The sequence below is a fragment of the Phyllostomus discolor genome, chromosome 4, assembly GCF_004126475.2.
Source record: "Phyllostomus discolor isolate MPI-MPIP mPhyDis1 chromosome 4, mPhyDis1.pri.v3, whole genome shotgun sequence".
NCBI classification, from domain to species: domain Eukaryota; kingdom Metazoa; phylum Chordata; class Mammalia; order Chiroptera; family Phyllostomidae; genus Phyllostomus; species Phyllostomus discolor.
In genome coordinates, this window is record NC_040906.2 from 67,528,727 (window position 1) to 67,538,443 (window position 9,717).

At 42.1% G+C, this 9,717-nt stretch overlaps 1 pseudogene; it reads left to right on the forward strand.

Moving 5' to 3' along the window:
* The first annotated feature begins 4,184 nt into the window (after nucleotides 1-4,184).
* On the forward strand, nucleotides 4,185-8,961 carry LOC114494855 (annotated as a pseudogene).
* The last annotated feature ends 756 nt before the right edge of the window (nucleotides 8,962-9,717 follow it).

The following is a 9,717-nucleotide window of genomic DNA, read 5'->3' on the forward strand; positions in this document are numbered from 1 at the left end:
AACCCTCTGAGTCAACCAATGCAGGGAAACCCTGGTTTTGCCTTTCTACCAACAGAATGGGTGCTACCTGGTCCAATCGGAACTGTGCAATTACCTCACTGACACAAAACAGACTTAAGTGAGAACCTGGCAGGAACTTTCACTATAAAACAGGGCCTCCCCTTTGTCTGTGTGGAACTCAAGTCTCCTTGGCTACAGCTCCTTTTTGCTTTAATTAATGCTTCTTATTCTTCTTTACAGTCTAAAGTTCATTTTGGTTTACAGAGATAAAGAGAAAAGATTGTTCAATGCAGGGAAGAACACCATGAGGAAAAGGGCACAAAGGTTGTGGGTAGACCAGGGAATCATGATCTTCAATAGGTTCATTTTTGTGTTCCTTCTGTATGCTGCATACCAATTATATATGTGTATATATGTACACACACACACATACACACACATACACACACACACACACACACACATTATCCTGAGCATTATAGAAGGTAAGATAAAAGAAATAACCAAGATATAATTCCTACTCTTCACAAACACACAATCTAATAGAGAAGACTAACAAATACGAAACCAGGCAGGTTGAAGTAATAGAGTTACAAATTACCCTGAGCGATCAGGGATTGAGCTTCTAAGTCATTGGGGAATGTCATAAAGCTTCAGAATAACTGCGCTCTAGGTTGTATCAAGTATGAGACAGTAACAGGGATGGAAGAAAAAACAGTCAGAATGATCAATGTAATACTGATAGAAGGAGTTTGTGAAGAATCCAGAGATATTTAGCCTGAAAAAAGTCATGGTCAAGAACACAAGACTTTTATCTTTTAGCATATGAAAGAATGTTGTGGAGAAAAGGGATTAATCTTATGCTATATGACCTCAGATAGCAGAACTCAGACCAAAGGAGGAAAACTCCAGGAGGCAGATTTTGGTTCCACATACAATTTTTTTTATTAACAGATAACAAGATTCTGTCCTTGACTAAACTGTGGTCAGGTCCTCTGAGCTGTCTTTTTGACTAGGCTCAAAAATGCCTGGTACAGTTTTGGCAAGAATACTGACAGGTCACCTTAGTGAAAATTCCCCACCCTTAAAATCTGGTCAAATTCCCGATGCATCTCCTTCCCTATCCTATCACTTCGGCCTGCTTTCAGTAAAAATGCTATTAAGTCGTTTTAGCTAGAATCCCCTTTATCCGTATTGTTTCCTCTTAGTAATTTTCCACCCATCCTGCTACTTGTCCTTATCCTATGTGGAATGGAGTGCAGCTCTGTACTGAGGTCTCTCACACCATCACAATAGCTCCTGAATAAAATTTGCTTTTACCACTTTAACTGACATGGTTTTCTTTGACACTGCTAGAGCAGTCAGGAAATGGCATGAGCGGCCACAGAAAAACATCGCCTCTAGCATAGTTTAAGAAGAGGCTGGGAAAGATAGTGATTAGACAGGCTGTTCAAAGATGTTGCTCTAGGTTCAAAGTTGATCCTGTGACCTTGATATTCTGGGATCATAACATAGATCTGGCATGGACATCCCAATAGTTTCTCTTATAGCTCGACTGCAATCACTTTTTTGATCAGTTCTTAAAATTGAGTTGAAATTGTGCAATAATTTAGAAGTATGATTAGTTCTTCATAAAGAAATTAATTCCATTCTCCAAATTTATTATCCTGATGAATAAATGAATGCCCTGATCTCATTCTGATAGTTCCCTAACTTAAATGATATTACATGCTGCAGAAAGCAGCACCCAGGATCTCTGGACTTCAAACCCATGGTCCTCATCATTGAAGGACACTCTTAGACCCCCTAAACAAAATGTCTAATATGAAACTATAAATTAGCCTTTAATTTCAAGTGTTCTGTAACTCAGACTCTCACTAGTCCATAATGCTAGCCTTCCCTCCCATTCCTACATTTCCCTTGCTGATTTATTTAGATATCACTAAGCACCCTTCCTCTGCTCTGCATCACCAGAGGTTGATCTCAGGCACCCTTGGCAAGCTCTTGTTAGGTTTGGCCAGTGGGAGACACTGATAAGAGATTGGAAAACAAAAGATTGAAGGAGGGAAAAGGGAGAAAACAGGATCTCTCTCTCTCTCTCTCTCTCTCTCTCTCTCTCTCTCTCTCTCTCTCTCTCTCTCTCTCTCTCTCTCTCTTTCTCTCTCTCATTCTTTCTCTCTTTCTCTCCCTTCCTCCCTCTCCCCGTTTCTGATTTGGGTGGTATTTTCAGCAGCAACTCATCTCTTCTGCAATTTGCCCATTCCATGGTTACTGCACCTGAATCCTGTATCACTGTCTTCTCCCTTTGTTCCTCCAGGAGTAGAGTGACCAGGATGCAGCTAGGAGTTTTGCTAATCTCTGGATCGCCTCTCTGTCTCCTTGGTGTGTGCAGTAGGGGTGAGGAGGGGTAAAACATACAGAACATAATGTATGTTTTTCTTTACTTATTCGTTAACCTATCCCATACCCTTAAAATGAGTTATTTTTATGGAATTCTGTGAAACTACCTCCATGTTTCTATTTTCCTGGCTGACCTGACTGATATCAGCCCGTTCTCTAATTTAACAGAGGTTTGTATAAACCTCTAAAATGTGGGTTTAAAAAGTAAGTAGAAAACACTCAAAGAAGTTGGATTAATTTAAAGAAAACCTGTTCTTTCATTTGGTCTAAATCTTAAGTGATGGCTCTTGTAGACTCCTTTCTTCCTCTTTCCCTCGCAATCTAGTTTAAAGTCCCACTCCACAATATAAAAGTGGCCATTGTGTCATCTTATACTTGAACACTCTTTACACCTTGAAGTGTCAGAAATTTCATTTTGGATTCTCCTATTAGACTTTAAACTCAATTAAATTAATATGAACCCAGCAATAACAAAACCTATTTGGAAAATCACTCACAGGAATCCCTTTATCTCTTTTATTTTATTTTATGTCCTCATTTTTCTTCTTCCTGCCTATTGCCTTTTTCTTGTTTCCCCCATGGAAATAAAAGACATGATCAGAGCAACACTTAAACAGCCCACCAACATGACCTCTATCTTCCTTCGTGTCATAAGAGGGAGATGTTGCCAAGGCAACTTTGGAGGAGACGTTCTTGACTTCCTGGACTATAAGCTCCAAAAAGAACTGTTTCTCAGATCTTATCCATTCTCAGGTGGGAGGCCTGATATTGTTTGATATAGAATTTCTTTCTTTAATGTGAGACCCATATTTGAAGGTCAACGATTGTGAATTGTCCCCAGGCCAGAGGCATTTGTCAAATGGGCACTCTTCACCTGCAGACCATTCTGTGCTCAGTTCTTTCCCATTTGGCTGCTGCTGGGGTCCTTTTACCATTTCAGAGTCACGAATTTTGACAATCACCAATTACTGAGTCTTTAATATGTACAGTGCTGAGAAAGAGTGGCTGGTCCAGAGCCCTCTCCCTAAATGAATACTATTCTCTTACCATTTGCTTTCCTCTGACCATTGGTCTTTTCTGCTTTCTTTTTCCCGCTTTACATTTTTTAATACTAGGTTTAGTCTCTGTGAACTCACTCTCTGACCTGGATTGAAGCATAGCCCATTAGTTCCTATGTCAAGCACACCTGGATGCAGCAGAGAAGAATGGATACAGCTAAAGTCAAAAGTCACTGACTTTCAAAATGGAAAAATCAAAAACAGGACAATCTGTGTCATGACAGACAAATTACATCAGTTTCTGTGTTGGGTATACATGGCCCTTCTTCCCAGACTGCTATTATTTCTGGAGCCAGAAAGAAATAAGGAAGAAAGGATAGAATCTTTCCTAGTGCAACACTGTTTTGGTGTTGGCTTCTCTAGCAAGTTGTAAATCCTACATACACTACATGAAGGCCCCATATCCCACAGCTGCCCAGCTCGGGCCCTGCCTTCACTTTCTTCATTTAGGTCCACGCTGGGAGCCAAGAGATGTACCAGCACTCTTCTCTCTCCTTCGCATACATGTTCTCATCTTCACAAAAGCCTGTTGTGTTACTGGGGAGCACAGGTAACTTGCCCAAGGTCTCTCAAATAGAAAGCTGTAGAGGCAGAAATTGAATCCAGGAGAGCCTGATCCAAAGATTCTTTCATATACTACACATTACATCCCCAAAGGAGAAAATCTGACACACGGTATGAAAAAAGTCCATTTACTTGTCTAATCCCAGCTGGCCTCTAAGCGATATGAGGTAAGTGAAGGGTTAATTCCTTAATCATTCTGTAGTCCCCATGCTTGGCACATTGTAAATACTCAATAAGCATTTGTTGAAAGATTAATAAATTTGTTAGTTAATACCTACCTTTCTTTTTTATCCTGAACCTGAATTACAGCCAAAACCTCTAAAATGGCCTTTTCACCTCTATTCTTGACTTCCTGTAACTGAGCATCCACAGCAAACATGATTAATTAGACCCCATTACTTTAAAATTTCTCAATAGCTCCCCCATCTAAAGGATAAAATATGAGTTTCTCTTCCCTCGTCTATCCTTACAGATTTACCTCATCCCCGTCTATCCCAACCATGCAACCTTCACTTCACCTCTTTGCTGAATTATTATGGATGTTTGAATTATTGGCAGCTTCCCTAATACAGACCTTTGAGCTTTTGTGCTTGCAATTTCCTCTACCTGAATGGCCTTACTCTCCTCCTCACTGCTCCCCTGGCACCAACACTCACACACATACTCCTCACTCACCTTTTTGCCTTGCAACCTTATATCCCTATGTTATAAACTGAATGCTTACGTCTCTTCAAAATTCTTTTATTGAAACTCTACCCCTGCCCCCATCCCAGTGTGATGGTAGTAAGAGATAGGGTCTTTCGGAGGTAACTGGGATTAGATGAGGCCAAGAGAGTGGAGCCCCCATGAATGAGATTAGTGCCCTTGAAAGTGTTACAAGAGAACTTGCTTCCTTTCTGCTCTCCATCAAGGATAAGCTGGCAGTCTGCAACCCAGAAGAGGGCCCTCACCAGAACTCAATCACGCTGGCACCCAGATCTCAGACTTCCAACTTCCAGGACTGTAAGAAACAAACGTCTGCTGTTTATAAGCCACCCAGTCTATGGTGCTTGGTTATAGCAGCCCCAACTGAGTTAGCTCAAGAAGTAGCTCAAACAAACCTCCTCAGGATTCACTGATTTACTGAGAACTCAGTGCTCCTCTTCATCTTAAACAGATGGCCACTATAGAAACTGTATTTTGTGTTTTCACTGTCCACTTCCCCACTGCTTTGTGAGTTGCTAAAGATAGGAATCATGTCTTTTTATCTCTATGTCCCTAGGACTAAGTACCAGTGTCTGATTATGTGAGTCTAAAGAAACCAGTATTTGTTGAAAAAGGAAGGAAGGAAGGAAGGGAGGGAGGGAGGGAGGGAGGGAGGGAGGGAGGGATAGCTCAGTTTGGTTGAGAAGAGGAACCTCTGGGAAGAGTCAGGTAGGAAATGTATTTCACTCTTTGAATCAGTGGGGAGGCAAGAAACTTGCAAGGCCTGGGACATTGTCTGACACAACTAACCTGAGAACTATGTGATAATATCAATATTTAGGGAGATAGAAAATCAGAGAAGGAAAGGGGCAGCAAGACAAATTTTAATATACAATTTTATCTCAGTCCCTGTTGCAAGATTCATCTCCAAACCCAGCAGTATGGTAATACTTCTGAAATCATTAAATTTATTGTTTTGTGTGTTTCTTTTGAAGTTATCACATTTTGAGATATATAATTATACCTGTTGCAAAGAGTATAATACTGTCTTGTAAGCCTGTTTTTCTTTTCTAATCAAAGAACTCAAGTGAATATTTCTTAGGTCCTGAAGCACAAAATATATTAGATTTAAAGAAAACTAAAAATTAAAAATGCCAAAGCCCTCTGGTTCTAGGAGAAGAGGAACTATATTTTGCCAGTTATGAAAGGCCTGACTTATTTTACTATCTCCCACTTGTAATCTTTAATATTAAGATAAAATATAAATAACATTAGCAGAAACCTGGTCATATTGACTGAATAAAAGACAACAAACTTATAACAGGTGGTAAAAGTGGCTTGCATGGCAAAATCCAGGCTGTAAGACATTTGAGACTGGTATTTTTAAGACCAATAATAAAGGCTAGAAAATGTCATAAACGTGTACATTCCTCAACTCAAAAGAAGGTGGAAAGGGCATCCAATATCATGAAGGACTTTATAACTACAAATAATAAATATTCTTTGGTCTTTATCAATATTACAACTTTGGTAATCGAATGCAGGTCTGTCTGCCCACTGCTGCAAAAGCCAATACTCAAGAAGCAGGTGCTGATGTAAATAAAGTGGTTTACTATCAGGTGCCAGCCACATGGAAGATGGGGGAACTAATGTTACAAAGCCCACCTCCTAGGAAGATGGGGACTCATGTTTCAAAGCCCATCTCCCCCTCTCAGTGGAGGCAGAGGTTTGTATAAGGAGGGAGAGGGGAACAGAAGAGAGAGATCAAGGAAGGGGGTTGAAAATTTCTCCATGTGCACAGTTCACTCCAGTAAGGTAAGTGATGGTCCAGTGTACGTCATCCTGGTTTAGTCATCCTGGCTTCACGTCCTCCTGGCTCCGTGGTTGAAGGTCAGCAAATCTCCCAGAGCCAGGATGCCTGAAGGCCCAAGTCTGTAGCTTTTAAAGTTAGTTCCCAGGATTCTTATACAAATATGCTGTTTTTCTACAAGCTAGATATTATTCAGAGTCAGCACCTAGAGAAACAATGTCAAAAAAATGGTGGAGTGGGTTACAATTTTGTGCTGTTACAATTCCCGCGTTACAGTTTGACATTTTTAATGTTGGCAGCATTAACACTGGGTTTTCATTCCTGTTAGTGCTCTGTTGGTTTGGATTTTTTTTTTTGCGGGGCGGGGGGGGCGGAGAGAGGGCTGGGGGAGGAGGACTGATTTGAGCATTTAGTATAGTAGGTGGTACAGTTGCTGGGTAAATGATGATTACAGTCATTTATTAAGAGTCTACAATGTTCCAGTCACCTTCCCAATACTATTTCTGATCTTCAAAACAATTCTTAAAGGGAAGTGTTATCAGTGCCTCTGTGTTACAAATGAGCAAATCAAAGATTTAAATAGATTAAGGAGTTTTTCTGTGGTTCCACATCTCATTAAAAAAATTTTGGAAATTGAACTGCATGGAAGTCCATGGGACTCTGTAAGACTCTAAATCCCATACCTGTCCCATGGCCATCCACTCTGGGATGCCACCACTCTTCTGAATAGAACACAGAAGATTTCAGCACCTGCCCAGCAAAATGAGTTTGGAGAAAAAAACACTATCTGTCTGAGGTTTGGGCTAGAGAAGCCCATTTTGAAAGTCCAAACAGGTTTTCAAGGAGGAAAAAGCACTAAAATTAAGCAAGTTAACATAATCTTTTTCATTATTTGTTATTTTCATGAATATGAACAAAATGATCAAAAAAAAGATAAAAGAGACCAAAGGAATTTCCTTGACACTAAGCACAATGAGTGACTTTTGTAATTAGATAACGAAGGGGGCCTGGACAGGAATGAGTGTCACTAAGCCTGCCTGGACTACTTGCAAAATCAAGAGGGGCATGGCGGTCTTTTGATGTGTCAGTGTGGCTGGGACACACAAACAAAAGGCCTCCTTCCTCTGTGATGACCTGACGTGCTGTGGATGAACACCAAGAAAACCATAAGCTGCATGGACCACCAGTACCACCTCAGGAGGTCCTACTCCATCCAGCTGCCAAGGGACATCCTCCAGCTGCTGGGCAGCTCCATGACTTCTCCTGGAAGCTGCTGGTGCCCAAGCACTGGCTCAGCCTGGCATGGGTGCTTGCCCAGAAGCTGCAGCAGCATGCACAGGAGCATATCTGCACCACCAGCTTCATCTACCTGGTGGCCAGTGCTGGCCAGGGCCAGGACCTGTACTTTAGCTCCTTTTGCTTTGGAGGCTCCATTGAGCAGATCCAAGTGAAGCAAAACATCTTGGTGACCCTGTGCACCTTTGCCCCAGCTTCCAACAAGAGGACTCCATACAGGGCCTGACCATGTCCTTCATACCCTCCTTCAAAGAGAAAGGGGTTTTCAGAGTGACCCCAGATATTAAAATCAAGGTCTACCTGAGGACCCCTAACTGGAAACAGGGCCTATCATCCCTTGTTTTGATTTTCTGGAACATCAGTGTGCCCAGCAATGAGGTAGCCTACCTGACCTTCATAAAGGAGCAGACTGGCCTGGTCTGCTAGATGGGGTGTGCATTCATGATCCTCTAGAAGCAGTCGTCCAGGGCTGGGAAGATCTTCAGCCTGGAAGAGGTGCTGCCCAAGCCAAGTTCCCACCATCGCAGCTTCTGGGCCAACTTCTCCAACTGCAGCCCCGTGAGTGGCAAGCAACTGGACCTGCTCTTCCAGGTGTCGCTTACCCTGAGAACTGTAGACCTGACTGCTGTCTTCATCGCCGTGGTAGGAGGCAGTGCCTTGCTGCTGTTTTTGCCCTTGGACTCATCCGTAGGTATCTACAATGGCAATGTCAATACCCAGATGCCAATGCAGCCAAAAAAGTTTCAGAAATTGTAAAAGGACATTGACTCCCATGTATATGCAGGCATTGAAGACAACATGGCACATGGGCATCTGCTGCAGGATTCCAACAGGCCCATCATCCAGCCCGAGGTAGATAACTACCAACCCTTCCAGGGCCCTGTGGGGGACTGCCCTCCCTCGCCACCACCCACATGCTCCAGGGCCCCGACTATAAAGTTGGCCCCAGAGGAGCCATCCCCTGAGTCTGAGAATGAACCGTACACCTTCTCCCACCCCACCAAGGGGAGTGGAAACAACAGGAACACAGACATTCCATTGCTGGATGCCCACAAGCCAGAGGAGACTGGGGAATAATTTGAACCCATCCCAAAGACTTCACATAAAGCAGGTCACTGAGATGCCCTGTAGGATACCCATCAGAAATCATAAAGAGGAATCATATGAAAGGAAAAGCAGGAGGTTTTCCTGAATACCACCAACTTCTGATTTCCAGGCCGACTCATTCTGGCGATGAGATGTTGAAAATGATGAATTCTGGTCTGGATACAATGACCACTACTCATGTCTTTTTAAACTCAAGTTGGGTTGCAATTGTAAACCACGCTGTAATGAGAAAGAAGTGCAAGTTACCCAGTACAGGGTTGCAATAAGCCCTGGATTTGGACCTTTTGTGGGGGCCATGGTTCTGCCTATTACATCCTCCTGCCGCTGCAGAAGAGACTACAAAACAAATTTGTCTACAGGTATGTTTTGCTTAGCTGACGGGATCTTTTTATTTTATTTTTACATTCTAAAAGCAAAATGATCTTTATTGTTTATAAAAAATTGTGTATTTATTCTTACATGTTTAAATTTCAGTCACTCTCAAAGTACTATACATTTGTGGGGGGGTTTTATTGTTGTTCAAGTACACTTGTCTACATTTTCAACTCACCACAACCCTCTACCCCACCCATCCTCACATCCCACCTTTGAACCTACCCCCTTTGGCTTTCTCCACGTGTCCTTTATACATGTTCATTGATGGGCCTCCCCCTATTCCCCCATCCATTACCCCCTCACCCTCCTCTCTGGTTACTGTCAGTTTGTTCTTTATTTCAATGTCTCTGGTTATATTTTGCTTGCATGTTTCTTTTGTTGATTAGGTTCCAGATATAGGTGAGATCATATGGTATTTATTTG